This window comes from Aptenodytes patagonicus, chromosome 1 (genome assembly GCF_965638725.1).
Source record: "Aptenodytes patagonicus chromosome 1, bAptPat1.pri.cur, whole genome shotgun sequence".
In the NCBI taxonomy this organism is placed as follows: Eukaryota; Metazoa; Chordata; class Aves; order Sphenisciformes; family Spheniscidae; genus Aptenodytes; species Aptenodytes patagonicus.
In genome coordinates this window covers 188042145-188061910 of record NC_134949.1, presented here as the reverse complement: position 1 = coordinate 188061910, position 19766 = coordinate 188042145, and positions in this window count along the sequence as shown.

Sequence of the window (19766 nt, the reverse complement as noted above, 5' to 3'; positions counted from 1 at the left end):
GTCCTTAGCTGAATCCATGAATAACAGTGATTTGCCTGTGTATATAAAACTATGCATATAGTTATCTAATCAGTTGTAGGGGCAAATAGCTAATTTGCAACCTAATAATTATAATTAATCTTTAAAACATAAGTCTTTCAACTCTTCTACTTTCCTGTCTTAAATTATCATAGTCTGTGAACTCTTTACCTTGAAGACAAAAATTGCATGAAGTTTTTGGAGTTATAGTGCTCATAAAAGAAGAGCTCTGATGTCTAAATGTTTAAGTAAAGGAACTCACATCCAGTTTTAAGCACTGTCAGTATTTTATAAAACATTTTATTATGTAAATGAATCCCTGCAGTTGGCTCTATGTGTTCTAAGCCAGTAGCTGAACTACTGAGTTGCGAAACATGCCACTCTAAGAGCCCTGAATGGCTAGATGTCATAGAAGAAACTGTAACAGTATGTGGAAGGTAAAGGATGTGTAGATACCTAGAATGCATGGACATATAGTTTGTGAGTATATTGGGTTAGAAACAAAAACAAGAGAGAGGAAAAGCAATTAATTAAACACCCAGATACACAAGACATAAACAGGAGGTAATAAGACAATAACAGGGACCAGAAGTCTCTAAAATGATAATAACAATAATAATAAAATAGTAATATATGAGGACCAGGGTCTGGGCATCTAGAATTCAAGGCACCTGGGGGATATGCATGTCCCTGTAGATCAAGAGAGGGAGAGTATGCATACGCCTGCTAGTGAACTTCAGTCTGTATCAGCTGGAGAGGACGAATGTATTCGTGCTGTGTTACATGAGTTTCTGTGATTGCTGTTGGTGTTTGTGTGGGTACCAGTAAAGATAGTGTTCTCTACCTCTGTTGATTTGTTTGGCCTTCTGTGTACATAGTTTGTGTGTGTATCTGCATGTGTGTTTGCATCTGTAGAGTATATGCTCAGCCGTGCTACTGTCTGGACCACAAAAAGGAACAGCCACAAACACTGTGGAGGAGAAATCCCCTGGATATTAAAGTCTGATGAATTCAGCTTCCCTCAACAGATACATATAAGTATATGATGATAGTAAGAAGATGACCTTTTCCACAATATGCTTATACCTCTCCAGGTCCTGAACATGAAGTGCACACTAGTCCTTGCTACTGTGCTGTCCTTCAACACTCTCCTGCAAGAGCCTCAGGACAAGTAGAGGGTCATAGAATCATAGAATCATTGAGGTTGGAAAAGACCTCGAAGATCATCAAGTCCAACCGTCAACCCAACACCACCATGTCCACTAAACCATGTCCCTAAGTGCCTCATCTACACGTCTTTTAAATACCTCCAGGGATGGTGACTCAACCACTTCCCTGGGCAGCCTCTTCCAATGTTTCACCACTCTTGCAGTAAAGACATTTTTCCTCACATCCAATCTAAACCTCCCCTGGTGCAACTTGAGGCCATTTCCTCTCGTCCTATCGCTAGTTACTTGGGAGAAGAGACCGACACCCACCTCGCTACAACCTCCTTTCAGGGAGTTGTAGAGAGCGATGAGGTCTCCCCTCAGCCTCCTTTTTTCCAGGCTAAACAACCCCAGTTCCCTCAGCCGCTCCTCATCAGACTTCTTCTCCAGACCCCTCACCAGCCTCGTTGTCCTTCTCTGGACACGCTCCAGCACCTCAACGTCCTTCTTGTAGTGAGGGGCCCAAAACTGAACACAGTAGTCGAGGTGTGGCCTCACCAGTGCCGAGTACAGGGGCACGATCACTTCCCTACTCCTGCTGGCCACACTAGTTCTGATACAGGCCAGGATGCCATTGGCCTTCTTGGCCACCTGGGCACACTGCCGGCTCATGTTCAGCCGGCTGTCAACCAGCACCCCCAGGTCCTTTTCCGACAGGCAGCTTTCCAGCCACTCTTCCCCAAGCCTGTAGCGCTGCATGGGGTTGTTGTGGCCGAAGTGCAGGACCCGGCACTTGGCCTTGTTGAACCTCATACAATTGGTCTGGGCCCATTGATCCAGCCTGTCCAGGTCCCTCTGCAGAGCCTTCCTACCCTCGAGCAGATCAACACTCCCGCCCAACTTGGTGCCATCTGCAAACTTACTGAGGGTGCACTCAATCCCCTCATCCAGATCATCAATAAAGACCTTGGACAAGACCGTCCCCAAACCTGAGCCCTGGGGAACACCGCTCGTGACCGGCCGCCAACTGGATTGAACTCCATTCACCACAACTCTCTGAGCCCAGCCGTCCAGCCAGTTTCTGACCCAGCGCAGAGTACACCTGTCTAAGCCGTGAGCCGCCAGCTTCTCTAGGAGAATGCTGTGGGAGACAGTGTCGAAGGCCTTGCTGAAGTCCAGGTAGACCACATCCACAGCCTTTCCCTCATCCACTAGGCGGGTCACCTGGTCACAGAAGGAGATCAGGTTGGTCAAGCAGGACCTGCCTCTCATGAATCCGTGCTGGCTAGGCCGGATCCCCTGGTTGTCACACTCATGCCTTGTGAGCGCCCTCAAGATGAACCGCTCCATCATCTTCCCCGGCACCGAGGTCAGGCTGACAGGCCTGTAGTTCCCCGGATCCTCCTTCCGACCCTTCTTGTAGATGGGCATCACATTGGCAAGCCTCCAGTCATCCGGGACCTCCCCCGTTAACCAGGATTGCTGATAAATGATGACGGAGAGTGGCTTGGCGAGCACCTCCGCCAGCTCCCTCAGCACTCTCCGGTGGATCCCATCCGGCCCCATAGACTTGTGAGCGTCCAGGTGGCATAGCAGGTCATTGACTGCTTCCTCTTGGATTACGGGGGGTTCATCCTGCTCACTGTCCCCGTCTTCCAGCTCGGGGGGCCGAGTACCCTGAGGATAACTGGTCTGCCTGTTAAAGACTGAGGCAAAGAAGGCATTGAGTACCTCAGCCTTTTCCTCATCCTCAGTGACAATGTTCCCCCCCGCATCCAATAAAGGATGGAGATTTTCCTTGGCTCTCTTCTTGTCATTAATATAACTGTAAAAGCTTTTTTTGTTGTCTTTAACGACAGCGGCCAGATTGCGTTCTAGCTGGGCTTTTGCCTTTCTCATTTCTTCTCTGCACGACCTAACGAGATCCCTGTACTCTTCTTGAGTCACCTGCCCCTTCTTCCACAAGTGGTAAACTCTCCTTTTTTTCCTGAGTCCCAGCAAGAGCTCCCCGTTCAGCCAGGCCGGTCGTCTTCCCTGCCCGTTCTTCTTACGGCGTACAGGGACAGCCTGCTCCTGCGCCTTTAAGACTTCCTTCTTGAAGATCGTCCAGCCTTCCTGGACCCCTTTGCCCTTCAGGACTGTCTCCCACGGGACTCTCTCAACCAGTGTCCTGAACAGGCCAAAGTCTGCCCTCCGGAAGTCCATGGTTGTGGTTTTGCTGGCCCCCCTCCTTACTTCACCAAGAAGCGAGAATTCTATCATTTCATGGTCGCTAAGCCCAAGACGGCCTCCGACCACCACATCTCCCACCAGGCCTTCTCTGTTTGTAAACAGCAGGTCAAGCGAGGCACCTCCCCTCGTAGGCTCACTTACCAGCTGCATCAGGAAGTTGTCTTCCACACACGCCAGGAACCTCTTAGACTGCTTCCTCTCTGCCGTGTTGTATTTCCAGCAGACATCTGGGAAGTTGAAGTCCCCCACGAGAACAAGGGCTAGCGATTGAGAGACTTCTGCCAGCCGCTTATAGAACGCTTCATCCGCCCCTTCATCCTGGTTGGGTGGTCTATAACAGACTCCCAGCAGGATATCTGCCTCGTTGGCCTTCCCCCTCATCCTTACCCATAGACACTCAACTGTACCATCATCACAATCGTTGAGCTCTATACAATCGAAACACTCCCTAACATACAGCGCCACCCCACCGCCTCTCCTTCCTTGCCTGTCCCTTCTGAAGAGTCTGTAGCCATCCATTGCAGCACTCCAGTCATGAGAGTCACCCCACCATGTTTCTGTGAGGGCGACTAAGTCATATCTCTCCCGCTGCACAATGGCTTCCAGCTCCTCCTGCTTGCCGCCCATGCTGCGTGCATTGGTGTATATGCACTTGAGCTGGGCTATCGATTTCGCCCCCGGCATCGGCACGCCACCCCTCGGCTCATCTCTAGCGAGCCTGGTTTTATCCCCTTCCCCCTTCGAACCTAGTTTAAAGCCCTCTCAATGAGCCCTGCCAATTCATGAGCTATGATCCTTTTTCCCCTGTGAGACAGCTGAACTCCGTCTGTCACCAGCAGGCCCGGTGCCGTGTAAACCTCCCCATGATCAAAAAAGCCAAAATTCCTCCGATGGCACCAGCCCCTGAGCCACGTGTTGATCAGGTGTGTTTTCCTGCTCCTTTCAGTATCCTTCCCTGCCACTGTAGAGATAGAGGAAAACACTACCTGTGCTCCCGATCCTTGAACCAGTCGCCCCAGTGCCCTGAAGTCCCTTTTGATCACTGCAGGACTTCTCTCTGCAACCTCATCACTGCCAGCCTGTATAACCAGCAGCGGGTAGTAATCAGAAGACTGTACCAAACCAGGGTCTGTATTGTCCTCGGAGTCACTACTCTCTCAGGGCAATGATTTTCTCTCCATTTTTACCAGTTTTCCCTACATATATTTTCTACAAGAAATAACATGAAGGAAGTCTAAGGCACCTTATTCTGGGTGTTCTTACTGGAAATGCTGAATTCACCTATTCAGCTATGATATTGGGTAACAGCCATAAATGTATGCATTCAAAGTTCTTTCTTCCCTCTCTTCCACACAACCCCACCAAAAAAACAACAAAAGAAAAAAGCCCCTCTGACATGTTTTAGTCAAAGACAGTCTGTTTGTTCTTGAACTAACTTCTCCCCTTCACAGGGTAACTCAATAGATTGTAAACAAGTGCTTTATTTTGTCAGGAATTGCAGCTCATGTTTACATGGATCATGGAACAATTCCAATTGTTAAAGCCCTTCAGCATCATTCCAGACTTTGATCTTTTGTCCCTTATTTGCATGCACTCATTAACAATTATACTACATTTTGTTTTATATGAAAAGAACACTGTCTTGTAGGCTCCTTTACTTATTTCTAGCCCTCCTGAAGGGCTGTATCATGTAAAGTGTGAAGTACTCTGAACTCCCACCGGAGCATATTAGAGACACTCAGTACCTTGCAAGATACATTTATAAATGAGCAATCTTTTCTACACAGAAGAAAAAATGGGATTTAAGTGTTCTGTTTTTCATCGCTAATATGCTTTTTTTTTTCAATCTACACTTTCCCCTGGTACTCAATTTATTTTGTACTTTATTTACTTGACTTAATAATTTTTAGCAGCTATTATGAAAACTCTTTCCTCCTCCCATCTTATCATCTGATCTTCCATTCTTCTACTTTCTTTAGTTCAGTGTTAGCAGATCAAATGAAAGTCTTTTCCTTTTACAGATACCTACAGTGTTTACTTCTTTATTTTAACACAATATTCTATCAACTCTGTTATGAAATCTTTTTATCTTTTGTTTGCTGGAAACTGCTTCAGAGTAGCTTGCTATGTAATTGAATAGAAATCTCCTGTCATCCACCTCTTAAACGTAAAATTTCTGCTATTGTTCATTTTCCATTGAACCTCTTTATTTGTCACCAAGTCTTTACATGATCAGTTTTAGAATGATTTTGTCTGCAAAAGTCAGATAAGCAAAACATGCCAGTTTGTTTATGCTTGAATTAATTTTTTTTGCTAACTCTAACTTGTAAAACTTAGTTGTGTCTAATTCTAAATCATTGGTGATGATTCTGAAGTCTTTTAACAGGCAAAGTTATTGATGTGCATCTGTACAGTAGTTATGAGTTGACCCCAGCCAAAAACCAATGTAGAATATCCCTTTGTCCTGTTCGGGTGAACCGTCCAAGCCAGGTCCCTCTCAGCTTCTTCCTCACCCCAAGCCTACTCACTCTGGGGGTAAGAGTGGGAAGAAGAGAAAGCCTTGATGCTGTTCAAGCATTGTTGAACAATAATCAAAACACTAGTGTGTTACCAACACTGTTTTGGCCACAAATCTAAAACATAGGACCATACGGGCTGCTATGAAGAAAGTTAACTCTATGTCAGCCAGACCCAATACAGCAGTCTGCATAGTAGTAAGACTCTAAGAAATAAGTCTGAATGAGCTGTATAGCAAATAACTATGTTTGTGAGCTGCAAACTGGTTGAACGTATTGTGTATCCTACCTGAAAATCTTTTAACTGCTAAAAGAACATGAGTTAATTCTTTTGTATTACATATTTCCTCTTATTTAGAGTAAAAAGACAAGATATAAATTGCAGGATTATCACTACTGAAACTACTGCCAATTAGACACAAGTTGCTCTAACTTGTTTGGCAAGTGGTGTACGACTTTCTTCTAGACAATATTACATAAATACCTCAAAACAGTTGCACTTTTGGTCACCTACTCTGAGACATTAGGATCAGCTGTGGTAGAAGCATGGACTCCCAGGATCACTTGCAGTATCTTGCTGGGATAGTACAGTCTGCGTCAGTAATGCAGGCCCAAAATTTGTAATGAACACGTGAAAGGCCCCAAACTGGCCAGCAGTCTGAAGTGTATTTACTGTGTCTTTTCAGTGTGCAGCTCAAAAACATCAAATTCAAAAGTCAAATTTATAATTTAATAAATAACTATTTTTTTTAATTCTTTTTCTTAAGGGAAGTCCAGAATCAATAGAAAAAAGTGTGTAAATAAATATGGCCACCCTGTTCTTGCAGCAGGTAGGTCTTGTCCTCCCGATTAGCTTTCAGATTGATATTTCAGGGATTTTTTTATGCATTATTCTCTACAAAGTCTCTCTGGGACTAAAGGAAAGATAACTCCTATTGTCTGCAAAGTGTAGCTATGTGTGTCTGTGTCCTGCTCGTCTCAGTAGCCTCCTGTTGTCTACTGCACCACGCTGCTTGTGGACCTCTTACTCCTTCAGCACATTTTACCATCTTTTCATGAATGATGCCACTTTCTCACTTCCATACAGGCTCCCTGAGCAGGAGTAGTTTCTGCCTCCTAGAAAAGGTTTCATAGTTTGCTTAGATGACCATGGTACAGTATTCATTGTAGGCATGAGTCTGACCAGTGAAGCTGTTGCCATCCCTGTGCTGGACCTTCATAATCCTACAGCACAGCCAGCAGAACATATATTGTGGTTGCTCCTAGCTGAGTTCATATTGAAGCACACAAGGTATGCTCACATAGTTTGGTCTTCTGAAAGGGCTATAACCTCCAGCAGAGAGGTGGCATTGAATAACTGAAGAAGGTAATTTCTTTAACCTCATCAGTTAGATTCAGAAGAGAATGCCTAAGAGTAGTCATAAATTATAAGCTGTCTTGGATAATGATAGTGTTTAGCACCTTGCACAAAAAGCTCTGAGACTTCTCAGCATCTTCATAATAAATGACTTAATAAATAGCTGAACTTTGACTGCACATATTGACTCCATTTTAAGCAGGGAATGAAGTGTTAAGTCCCTGTTTTTCCTGATCTTTTCAATATTGTCTTGAATGCACCCTTTTGCCCTTTTCTTCTTCTGCTAGTGTGCTAGAAGCTCTTTTATAAGAAGGTCAACGAACAGTTGCATTTAAAACTGTGAGTGGAGTGCAGATGTAGAGATGAGCTGATGAGGGCACTGTAGGAGCAGTAGCGCCTCTGCCCTAAGACAGAGCCTGCCATTGCTGTAACTTTGTGCTAGCTGATTCATGGAGCAGCATTAAAGGTTATGGCAGTCAGTAAATAACCTGTCAAACTCCTACTGCTTTCCTTACCCAATTCAAAGGATTCATCAATCTCTGTATTCACTTGTGCTGCACATCTGGATTGCTTATTGATGATCTGGATCATGTTCATCAGTTTCTTTCTCATTTAATGCCTCTATAATCACCTCAAGCCTGTGTAAACCTTTTCAGAACCACTGAGGTGTAAAATATCTTCCCCTTGGTGTTCAAGGTACCACTCTGTGCATTCTGACTACTCATTTAACAGTACCATAGTCTAGTATAAGCTCAACTTCCTTCCCCTTCTAGAAGCATCTTTATTACAGAGCAGTAAATATCCCTACCTAAAAAGTAGGTACACACAAACACACACATACACACACACTTGTGCATATGCACACACACTCAGACACAAAGTAAAAGCCTCCCCCCCTTCTTAATTAGACTTCTTAAATTTCTTTTCGATGGAAAATAAAAATATGGTTTTTTAACACAATAGATATTTTTAACATTGCTTTTAGGAATAGAGATAATACAACTATTCTTTGCTTGTTCAATTTCTCTATGAATTGCTAACTGACAAAGAGGCAGCAGTAGTGCTGATTGATTTTTTTAGGTCTGCTTACAGCAATATTTCCTTCAAAAGCCCAACATCCTGGAGAATTTAAACAATTTTTCTGTGACAATTTAATGTAATGCCATATGGGTTATAAAAACAAAACTGCACTATTTTCTCTTTTTTGTTGTAAAAGGAAAAGACATACCGCACTGAGAGATGCCATAAACAGAAGAAAGAAAAATATGTGAGTGTTTTTCCTGGAGAGTACCCTCATAAGAACAGCATTCATGCCATCAGCTGTTCCTCTCTGGCTTCCCCAAGATATAGTCAACCTCCAGCAGAGACTCCTATAAATCTGGAAAGGCAGAAGAGCCAGGCAATCCATGAAGTCCATTAAGAACTTCACTGTGATCAATCTGTTTTGTGTGGAGTGTGGCTGGATACTTGCTGGTAGAAAACCCTAAGATCTATATCTGATAGTGCTTACTTAATGTGTTTCTCTCCTCTATGCTCCCTGCAGGAGATTTACTTTCCTGTAAGGAAACCGATGTTGGTGAAAGTGAAGACTTGATAATCTTCCTTTGTGTGCTGCTTCCTAGTTAATATGAAAAAAGTAATTGCAACTACTTCCACATTAGATGTTTATTTTTTCTTTCATTCTGCTTTTAAAGGAAATCCCCAGAGCTTTGTGTACTAGACATAGATATTTATTATAAATCAATTTTTAAAATAAGGGTATGGCTGCTCAATATCCTGCTGAAAGTCAGCCAGATATTGAAAGCAACAGATATGTCTTTATTATTAAATCTGAACTTGGAATAAAAATCTATATAATGTAGCCTTCATTTTTTGCAGAGATTTTTGTGGGTTTTTTTTGTTTGGTTTTTTTTTAATTCAAAATCTTACTGAAATATGAGGACTCTTCAGGAAACTGTGAATGATACATATTTATCCACTGGAATTACATCAGAACTACATTTTTGGCTTGTGTTTAATTTGAAGAATACATTTGCAGAACTGAATCTTAATATTAGCATACAGATGGAATTGAACAGTATGTCAATACTGACTGACAAAGCAGATAGATTGCTGGTAGCTTTATTTTAGATTAGTTCTAAATTTTCTCATGGAGAATATAAAAATGTAAAAGAGTATTTCAATTTTCTATTTCATTTAAACTGAGAAGAAAGTAATAATTTGAGGAAAACTAATAAAAGAATGATGTTAGAATATGATTGACACGTGGCTAAAATGTGTTTCAGTTATAAAGACAGTCCAGTACTAGTAAAACAACATTGACAGGCTTGCTACCTTCAGGCCTCCCTTGCTCACATATAATTGATTTTAAAACAGTGTCCAAATGAGAAGAGAATGCTGTGCTATGTCTGTATGGATTTTTCCTGTGTTCTACTCTCTTTGTCAGGAAGCATCTGAAATTAAATGACAATGTCTCCTAGGGCAAATATAACTAATTATTTCTTTCTTTGTTATTTTATTTTAAAAAAGCAAACTTTGGAGCTCCACCGTGAAGATGAAATGCTTTACTTGTGTATACTTCCTAATAGGTAAAAATGTGAGAGATGGAGTGAGATAATTTGATGATCTGGGTGAACCACCTTTTAACTTTTTGCAGAGCTGGAGACAGAAAGAGAATTCAGACGTTCCTTGTTATTAAGGTAAAGTATAATAATGATTTTCTTTGTTTATGGGCATAAAGAGCTCTTATTCTCTGAGTCAGAACACGTGGAGTCAAATCCCAGAAAAGTAAATATTTATATTTGTAATTATGGTTTGGACTTAGTGGATGGGATTTGCCTGGTACCAAATTCAGCCTCCTTTTATCATCAATAAAGAGAATTGGGCACTTCAGGCAGGATTCTTCTTATCCTAAGCTAAGCACCACGCAGCCACTCGTTCACTCCCTCCAGTGGGATGGGGGAGAGAATCGGAAGAGTAAAAATGCAAAAACTCATGGGTTGAGATAAAGACAGTTTAATAGGGAAAGCAAAAGCTGCGCACGCAAGCAAAGCAAAACAAGGAATTCATTCACTACTTCCCATGGGCAGGCAGGTGTTCAGCCATCTCCAGGAAAGCAGGACTCCATCATGCATAACGGTTACTTGGGAAGACAAACGCCATCACTCTGAATGCCCCGCCTTCTTCCTTCTTCCCCCAGCTTTTATTGCTGAGCACAACGTCATATGGTATGGAATATCCCTTTGGTCAGCTGGGGTCAGCTGTCCCAGCTGTGTCCCCTCCCAACTTCTTGCACACCCCTAGCCTACTCGCTGGCAGGACAGCATGAGAAGCAGAAAATGCCTTGACGCTGTGTAAGCACTGCTCAGAAATAACTAAAACATAGGTGTGTTATCAATGCTGTTTTCATCATAAATCCAAAACACAACAACATACAAGCTCCTATGAAGAAAATTAACTCTATTCCAGCCAAAACCAAAGGGCCAAAGGAATGGCAGTATAGAATTGTGTTTCTCTCTGTTCAATGCAAATGGACCTGTGGGTGATTAGTTCAGAGGCAAGGAAATGCACTGCACATGTCTGAAGAAGCTAACATAAATCCACACAATCTGTCATTATGAACCAACACCTCAGCCTCTACATACCATTAAAGTCTCTCCAGAAGGAAAGGTTTAAATATTAGACTTTTTATTTATTTATTTCCTATTGTTCATTGGCATTTTGAAAGCCTAACATCACTGAAATGAACAGTAGAATCATAGAATCATAGAATAGTTTGGGTTGGAAGGGACCTCTAAAGGTCATCTAGTCCAACTCCCCTGACGTGGGCAGGGACATCTTCTACTAGATCAGGTTGCTCAGAGCCCTGTCCAACCTGACCTTGAAGGTTTCCAGGGATGGAGCATCTACCACCTCTCTGGGAAACCTCTTCCAGTGTTTCACCACCCTCATCAGCATAAAAAATTTCTTCCTTATATCTAGTCTAAATCTATCCCCCTTTAAAGCCATTCCCCCTTGTCCTGTCACAACAGGCCCTGCTAAAAAGTCTGCTGCCATCTTTCTTATAAGCCCCCTTTAAGTACTGATAGGCTGCAATAAGGTCTCCCCAAAGCCTTCTCTTCTCTAGGCTGAACAACCCCAACTCTCTCAGCCTTTCTTCAGAGGAGAGGGGTTCCATCCCCCTGATCATTTTCGTCGCCCTCCTCTGGACCCGCTCCAACAGGTCCGTGTCTTTCTTATGCTGAGGGCTCCACAGCTAGACACAGTACTGCAGGTGGGGTCTCACCAGAGCAGAGGAGAGGGGCAGAATCACCTCCCTCGACCTGCTGACCACGCTTCTTTGGATGCAGCCCAGGATACAGTTGGCTTTCTGGGCTGCAAGTACACATTGCTGGTTCATGTCCAGCTTTTCATCCACCAGTACCCCCAAGTCCTTCTCGGCAGGCCTGCTCTCAATCCCTTCATGCCCCAGCCTGGATTGATACTGGGGGTTGCCCCGACCCAGGTGCAGGACCTTGCACTTGGCCTTGTTAAACCTCATGAGGTTCACACAGGGCCCACTACTCGAGTTTGTCCAGGTCCCTCTGGATGGCATCCCATCCCTCTGGCATGTCGACCACACCACTCAGCTTGGTGTCATCTCCAAACTTGCTGAGGGTGCACTTGATCCCACTATGTCATTCATGAAGATATTAAATAGTACCGGTCCTAATACAGACCCCTGTAGGACGCCACTCGTCACCAACCTCCATCCAGACATTGAGCCATTGACCACTACCCTCTGGATGTCACCATCTAACCAATTCCTCACCCTTTACCGGACAGTCCACCCATCAAATCCATACCTCTCCAGTTTAGAGAGAAGGATGTTGTGGGGGACCGTGTCAAAGGCCTTACAGAGGTCCAGATAGACGACATCTGTAGCCCTTCCCGTGTCCACTGATGTAGTCACTGCATCATAGAAGGCCACTAGGTTAGTCAGGCAGGACTTGCCCTTGGTGAAGCCACACTGGCTGTCTCGAATCACACTCTTGAATGAGAGTAAACTTCTCATTTCTTCTTTTGGACCACAAATTTAGCCTGAATGTGTGACATAATTAACAAAATTGCAGAAATGGCAACCAGTAGACTTATAGGCTTTGTTTGTGTTCTGTCTTTTTCCATCATTATGCATATGTCTGCACTATAAAACAGTGCAGGTCTTCAGAAGACTCAAACCCCCTAGTCTGATCCATCAATTTCAACTCGGTCTTGGGCTCCAAAGTCAAGTGAACTAAGTTTCCTCAAAACAAAAACTGACAGAGGGTCTGCATCTGGTTAATGACATTCACTCAGGTCTGCATCAAAAGACACTATGAATGGGCTTTGACTCTCTCCATTTTGTACATTCTCCCAACACCCTCTCTGCAGGTTCTGCACCCTCAAGCACATCCATGTGCCTAACATATGCAAGACATAGCTTGTTCTTATGTTGCAAAAATATTGTTTTAGTGGGCTACAACACAGCTCTCACTGTATTTCAGACACTTCAAATTTTATATTGTCTTCAGAGAACCCCGCAATGAGTCTCTGGGCCACCTGCTCTGTGGTCTGAGTGAAATCTACTTGTCTGAGTGTTTAGAAATGTTATTGTGAGCTACTCTATATGATCTGACAGAGGAAGGGATGACATGGATAATTCCTTGTGTGGATGCATTTAGCAATGGAGAGTTTACTTATGAAAAACAGTAGGCTTAACACAGTGTATCAGAAAGATAATCTAAGTATAATTAACTCTGAATCAGGTTGGAATTAATCTCAGTCAGCTTTAAGTATCTACATTTGAGCTACTTGCCTAGACTCCCTTGATAGCCAATGGAGGGAAACAGGATACAAATCATCTGACCTTTTTAGGCACTTGCTTTTAAAAGAAATGAGATGAACTGTAATGTATTATAACTGGTTTTCTCTAACGACTGTTCAAAAATCTAGGCAAATAGTCGAGATGTAGAAATCTACATTGTATACATCTGAAGTGAGGAGAGAGGCATTTTTGAAACAAGTCTGTTCTACATGCTTTAAAATTCACAGATTTGTGGATATTTCTGCTTTCTACAAGCCATCATGGATGTGCATGCATCAGTTATGACTTGAATTCTAAGTCAGTTTAATCAAAGGTGGTTCATGAGATACAGCTTCCTTAAAATTGTGTTTTAAAAGCAACATGTGGTACTCATAGGAATGCTTTATTATGTGCTCTTAGGGATGATATTATAGATCTGATCTCTGCTGAATTATGTTGTCTTCTTATGTTTTCTTTCAGATAGTTCATGGCAGCATCTTCTGGTCTATAAAAAATATTTAAGTAGATTGTTTTAACCCATGGTTATTGATCAATTTTGTGCATGTTTGTGTGGGGGAATTATAGTCTGTGTCTAATGGGTTTTCAGATGTTAATTAAGAAAATTATGCCTGTTGTCTTTAGGCTTAAATTCTTTACAGAGAGCTCCTTCACTCCCCTGAAACATTTTTGGGCACCTCAGAATCTGAGAAAAGCTTAAAACCATTTTTAGAAAGCAGCTGTGGGACAAGATGAGCTTAATTGCTGCTCAGAAAGAACTGAAATGCACATTTGCACCATGATTAATACATTTTTGTTGCAAGCTCAAGATTTCAAGGCTCGTCCAAGTCAAATTAACATCGTGGTTCAGAACAGATTCCTGTTGCTATTGACCTAAAGCAACCATTATTAGCAATAACAAAGCTTCAGCCATACATCTGGCAGCCGTTGGGAAATGAGCCCTGTGTGCATTAGTGGTGTTCTGCCTTTTGAAGAGGCTCCTCTTGTAAGCTTTGCAATAAGACCAGACTGCTCAGGACTTTATCCAGTTGGATCTTGAAAATCCCAAGGTTGGACACAACCTCTTTGGGCAGACAGCCCCATTTCTAAGACTACCCTTATGTTGAAAAAATTTCTGCTTATATCCAGCCTAGGCATCTCTCATTTCAGGTCATATCTGTTATCTCTTGTCCTTCTGTCATGCACCTCTGTGATAAGTCTGGCTCTGTCTTCTCGGTAACCTCCCCGCAGGTACCCAGAGAGTGCTGTTAGGTCCCCCCCAGCCACCTCTTTTCCAGACTGCATAATCCCCATTCCCTCAGCCTTTCCTCACAGACCAAGTGCTCCAGCATCAACGTTTGTAGTGACCCTCCACTGAACTGACTCAGCTTATACACATCTTCCTTGTTTTGAGGATCCAAAACTAGACACAATATTCTACACACCATCTGAAAATTACTGAGTAAAGGAGAAAAGTCAATTCTTTCTATCAGCTGGCTATGTTCCTGTTCATATAGCTCAGGAGGCTTTTTTTACCAGGATGCACTGCTGGTTTAAAATCAGCTGGCTGTTCCCTAGGACTCTGAGGTCCTTTCTGCAGAGCTTCTTCCCAGCTACTCAACCTCTAGCTTATTGCTGCAAGGGGTTCCTCCTTTCTAGGTGGACGACTTCACATTTGTCCTGGCTGAATTTCATAAAGTTCCTGTCAACCCGTTTGTGTTGCATGTCCAGGTATTTTTGAATGACAGCCCTGATAGCGTGAATGCACTGACTGTGTTTTCTAGGTCGGTATAATTTGCAAACTTTACAAGTATGCATATTCATATTGTGGTTTTGTATTTCTGTTCAGACTAATTTAATACTTTTACACTATTGTATTCAACTTGCGGCCTACAAGTCCCAGGCTAACCTTGTAACAAGTGTCATTGCAATTTCCATTGGATGGCACTGAACTTCCTTAGCTGCTTGGAGTCAGTCAGCTGGGATAAACAGAGTCTGAGAGGAACTGAGATCTTCCTCTGCAGTCTATTGCTGAAAGCAGGCAGTATGATAGGAAGTCCTAGGAAAACTTATAGCAAATGATTGTAGACTCAGGCTGCAGCTGAGTAAATTCTGAATTATTAAAAAATATTGAATATGTTCATAAACAAATTTGGAGGACAACAAAGTGGAGGTACACATATTCCCCATGTCCATTTTATCCCTTTCTCTCTGTAACATTCTTATATTTGAATGCATCCTCAGATCTCTAAACCATTCTTATTTTTCACCTGTCTCCCCCAGCTGTGATGGAGGATCAAGGGAAGAGGAATTGTTTACAAAGAGGTGAGGAAATGATGAAGTTACATAGGGGGAACAAAATGATTAGTGGCCACTTGCTGGTTACCCTGGAGCTGAGGTAATACTTGTCAGGAACTCATTGGCAGTGGAGAAGAGGAGCTAAAATTTGAAATGTGGGTATATTGAGAAAGTGACAATATTTTTACAAAAAGAGAATTACAGTATCCCAAAGCACTAAAATCACAGGTTTCCCAATGATGGCTCATGTCCTGAATACTTCAGTCAATCTACAGTCTAACCTCAGAAAACACTAGAAAATGTCAAGGAGAGAATCAAGACAATCATAATTTTGCTCTTTTATAAACAATGCACCAGGATTCCAACAGCACGTATCCCCTTCCCCTTACTCATAAACAGGGTAGGATAGTATCTCAACTTTTCATAATCCTGCGTACACTGCTGTGCTGTTTTATGTATGATTAGAATCATGCTGGATCTAGCCCTTGTGCAAGCACAGAAAGCCAGGCTGGTTCATTGCACCCAGCCTTGCTTTGTGGGTTTAGATAAAACCTTGCCTGTAGGATTGTCATAGCATAAGTATCTTCCATTGATCCTCTCTCTCTCTTTCTCTTTTTCTCTCTTCCTCACCCCCCAGTTGTTGCTGTCTCATCATTTAGGGGCACAGGAGCCTCTTGCTTCCTTTCCACTTCCTGCCATCAGAGGGGCTGCTACATGTTGATAAGTCACAGAAATACCAAATACTTCAGAGACATGATTAATGGCAATAGCTACTTTGGTTGATGGATTTTGATCCCCCAGCAGAAATCTGGCATCAATCAAGTGCCTGAATTTCTCCGTGCTGCTAGATGATTTAGTACCCCATGTCCTATGCTCTACAACTTCTATTTGGAGCTGAACAATTTTGCTGTCACCTTAGAAGTGTAGCAATAATTTCCACCCTGCTTTAGAATCCAAGGTGTTGGCAAGTCACTGCTTTTAGGACACACTAGCAAGGGGGTCATTAGAACTATTAGAATAGGGAAGACACTCCATTAATTATCCTTTGGTGAGCCATGTATACTTCCCCCCCCCCCCCCAATTAAAAACAAAGCAGATTTTCTGTATAATTTCAGAGATCTATGGGTTCTGTTCTAGTATTTTCTTGTAATTTGTGAATGAAAGCTTGTGTACAGAATTTCTGAACTTCGGAATTATTGCTGAACTTCTACAGAGAATTTTTCCACATTAAAATGAAGATATAAAAGCTGCAAAAGATATACTAAATCACTTAAACACTTGAAATCTCAGACGTATGATCAGTGCTAGATAGGTCCAAACATATTACAATTATATTAATATGAATTCTGAAGGTGCTAACTAGGCTTCCGGGTAATATTAATAGTATACTAGTAAAGTTAATTAACCAGGTAATTAAATGTTGTAATAACCTGTCAGTAAGTTAGTATAAAATACTAAAATCAAATGAAAAGGATGTGAAAGAAAACAGAATTTAAGAAAAAAAATCCCACACCAGACTCCCACTAAGTATCTTGCAAACATTAGCAAAATTAATTGTTCGAATATGTCTGTGAAATGATGACGCAGATACAGAGAATTAAGCATGAATTGGCTTTGACCAAGGTCACAGAACACATCTATGGGAAGTGAGGTCAGGAATTATGAGGCTGAGTTCAACAATCTACAGAACTGCTTTTCTGTCTATAATTCTCAGAAGGAACAAATAATAAGCTACACCCTGACAATATTACAGTTCATCCAAATCAATTTGATATGGTGACCACTGAAAAAAATATATTAATATTTGCTTTCTGTGAAGAGAAATGTCTTACACTTCAGACCCTGAACCCAATAAAGATTACTGAGATAGCTAATGTCCTCTAGTCCTGGTTCAATTAATAAATTAGTGCCAGTCTAAATCAGGATTCCTTTTATGCCTGTGACTTTATTAACGATGTTTCCATTAGAAAGACAGGCTGAAAGTAGAGTTGGTCAAGGTTTTCATTTTTTAATCCTGATAAAGAGGATTTTTCTAAATGTTCAATTACTTTTATATTTTCCAGACATAACTGTTAATACAGCACAAATTATTTAAGATTTAAAAAAAAAAAAAAGGAAAACTTTTTAAGGAAATCCTCTAATTATATATTTCACTTGCATCCCACCTCTGGCTGCCCAAACTGATACACATAATATCTGTTTTTCCAAACATGCTCATCTACATCTCCTAGCATGTTTAACTAAGCAGCTGTCTGACTTTCACTAAGAACTGTGAATCTGCAGACCGCTGCATTTAAGTTTTCTATAGTTTGTTATCATTATATAAAACTCATTCTATCTGGTTTGTTATTGGGTTCTTGGCATAAGGCAATGCTCACATGGGGAACCAGATCTCTTTAAGTAGATGGCTGGTCACCATTCAGGTGGAAACAAGAGTCTCTGTTATAATGTTCTTTGCAATGGCAACTTCAGCTGGATTGTGTTACATTCCCAGAACCACTGTGTTGCTGAATTCTTATATCCTGTGATCCCAACTGACCTCTCTAGGGCATGCAGGATCTTTTGCTGTTGATTATCTTAAAATTTATAGAAAACGTCTCCTAACCATCTTAACTACATACTGTCTCACATGATTATCTTTGTATCTGCAGGAAGAGTTTCGATTAACTATTTGCAAGCATCTTCTCTATGCAAAATTCGATCAACTTTGCAGCAGGAAACAGGTGAGGGGGTGTCTGGAAAGAATGGCCAGATTCTCCACCCATGATTAATCAACACACTGAAGAAAACAAATTGGTCTATGCACAGCAGAAGCTGCCTGGTGGAATTCTTCAGAGCAGTCCAAAGTTCCCACCTGAGAACTCCAGCACTGATTAGTCAAATGATATGTTGTGAAGGTGACTAGGAGTTCTCTCCTTCATCCACTTTCAAGTCAGTCATTTGTCTCAAAGCTGTCCACTGTCTCATCTATGCACTGGCTAGCGCAGAGTTGCTGGGCTACCACAAGGAATTAGAGAATAAGTGCACTAGGTACGCTCACAGGCACAGCTCTGATTGCACCACAACTGTAATTGTAGGAGAGACCTGTTTCACACCAATTACTCAGAAATTAAGTTTCATAGCAGTTGCCACAGGACTAATTTTCTTGCAGAGTGTAAACTGATCTTTGGGCCAGAGTCAGTAGTCTGAGTTTGCTGCTGCACCTGTAGGGAGTAATTTGGAGGGACTTATAAATAATAATAATTTTTAAAAAATACAACCTCCTCCCCAGATATAGCTACCAAACTTTGCCTCTTTGGCAGGCATGTTATTGGTCTATTTCTGTCTGTTCTGTCGATATAAAATGCACGCCTTCTGGTGTGAGACTTTCTCATGCTTTGAACAACTGTACCTATGACATGCATCCCCACTAGGTAGTGAAACACCTGCAGCGGTAGGGAAATCAGACTGCCAAAGCAAGGCCCTCAGGTCTCCCATACCATCTCCAAGAAAGAGTTGGTTGCCTCTGAGAGAGTCCAGAAAGCTTTCAGAATGTAAGCAATCTTCTGCCCTACAGCAGACAATGTGGAGTTAAGTAATTGGCTGTAGGAAACTTGAAGTATGGGAGTACTTACTGAAGCTCCTGGATTTAAGGTTTGTCTATCCTCATTGGATGTAGTTCTTGCAGTCTCTCAGATGGATTTTCTCTAGATGGAAAATCACTCCTGTAAAGAACCTCTAGAGTGACAGCGTGCAATAATTTAGTCCAGCAATTATAATTTATGGTCCAGAAACTGCTGCAGGCATGTAATGACTCCTAAATAGTTCAAAAATAAATTATTAAGAAAAGCAATATTATTGTCAGTGGCTAAAATTCATAGTGCAAGAGTCTGCACTTCCATGAGAATGGTTTAAGAATTGCAAATTGCAAAAGGTAGAAAAAATATTTTTTCATCAATGGGGACATTCACTTAGGAAATGAAAGACTTGGATTCTGCACTTACCTCAGGAACATTGCATCTGTAGTTCTTATATCCTGGACATCAACTGTGGCTGTCAACTACTTATGGAATAAGCAGGAAAGCTCTTCTCTTTCTGTTCAAAATGGGCCATTCTGTAGCCAGGAATGAAAATGTTAAGAAACCAGAAGGAGAACTAACAGAGATGATATGGCTTTTCTACACAGATTTTGGGGTGAAGAAATCTCAAAACTGTTGAGTGTTTTTACATTAGTAAGTCACTGAATAAGATGAGAAAAGTCGATATAGCGTAATATAAAATGCATTAGTGCCTCTAAATAGCATTAGACATTTTAAAATAGTGAAAAATTTCTAAAACATTTCAAGCCATATAAAGGAAATAAATCAAAGCATTATATGTTACAAATTAAATTATTTTGG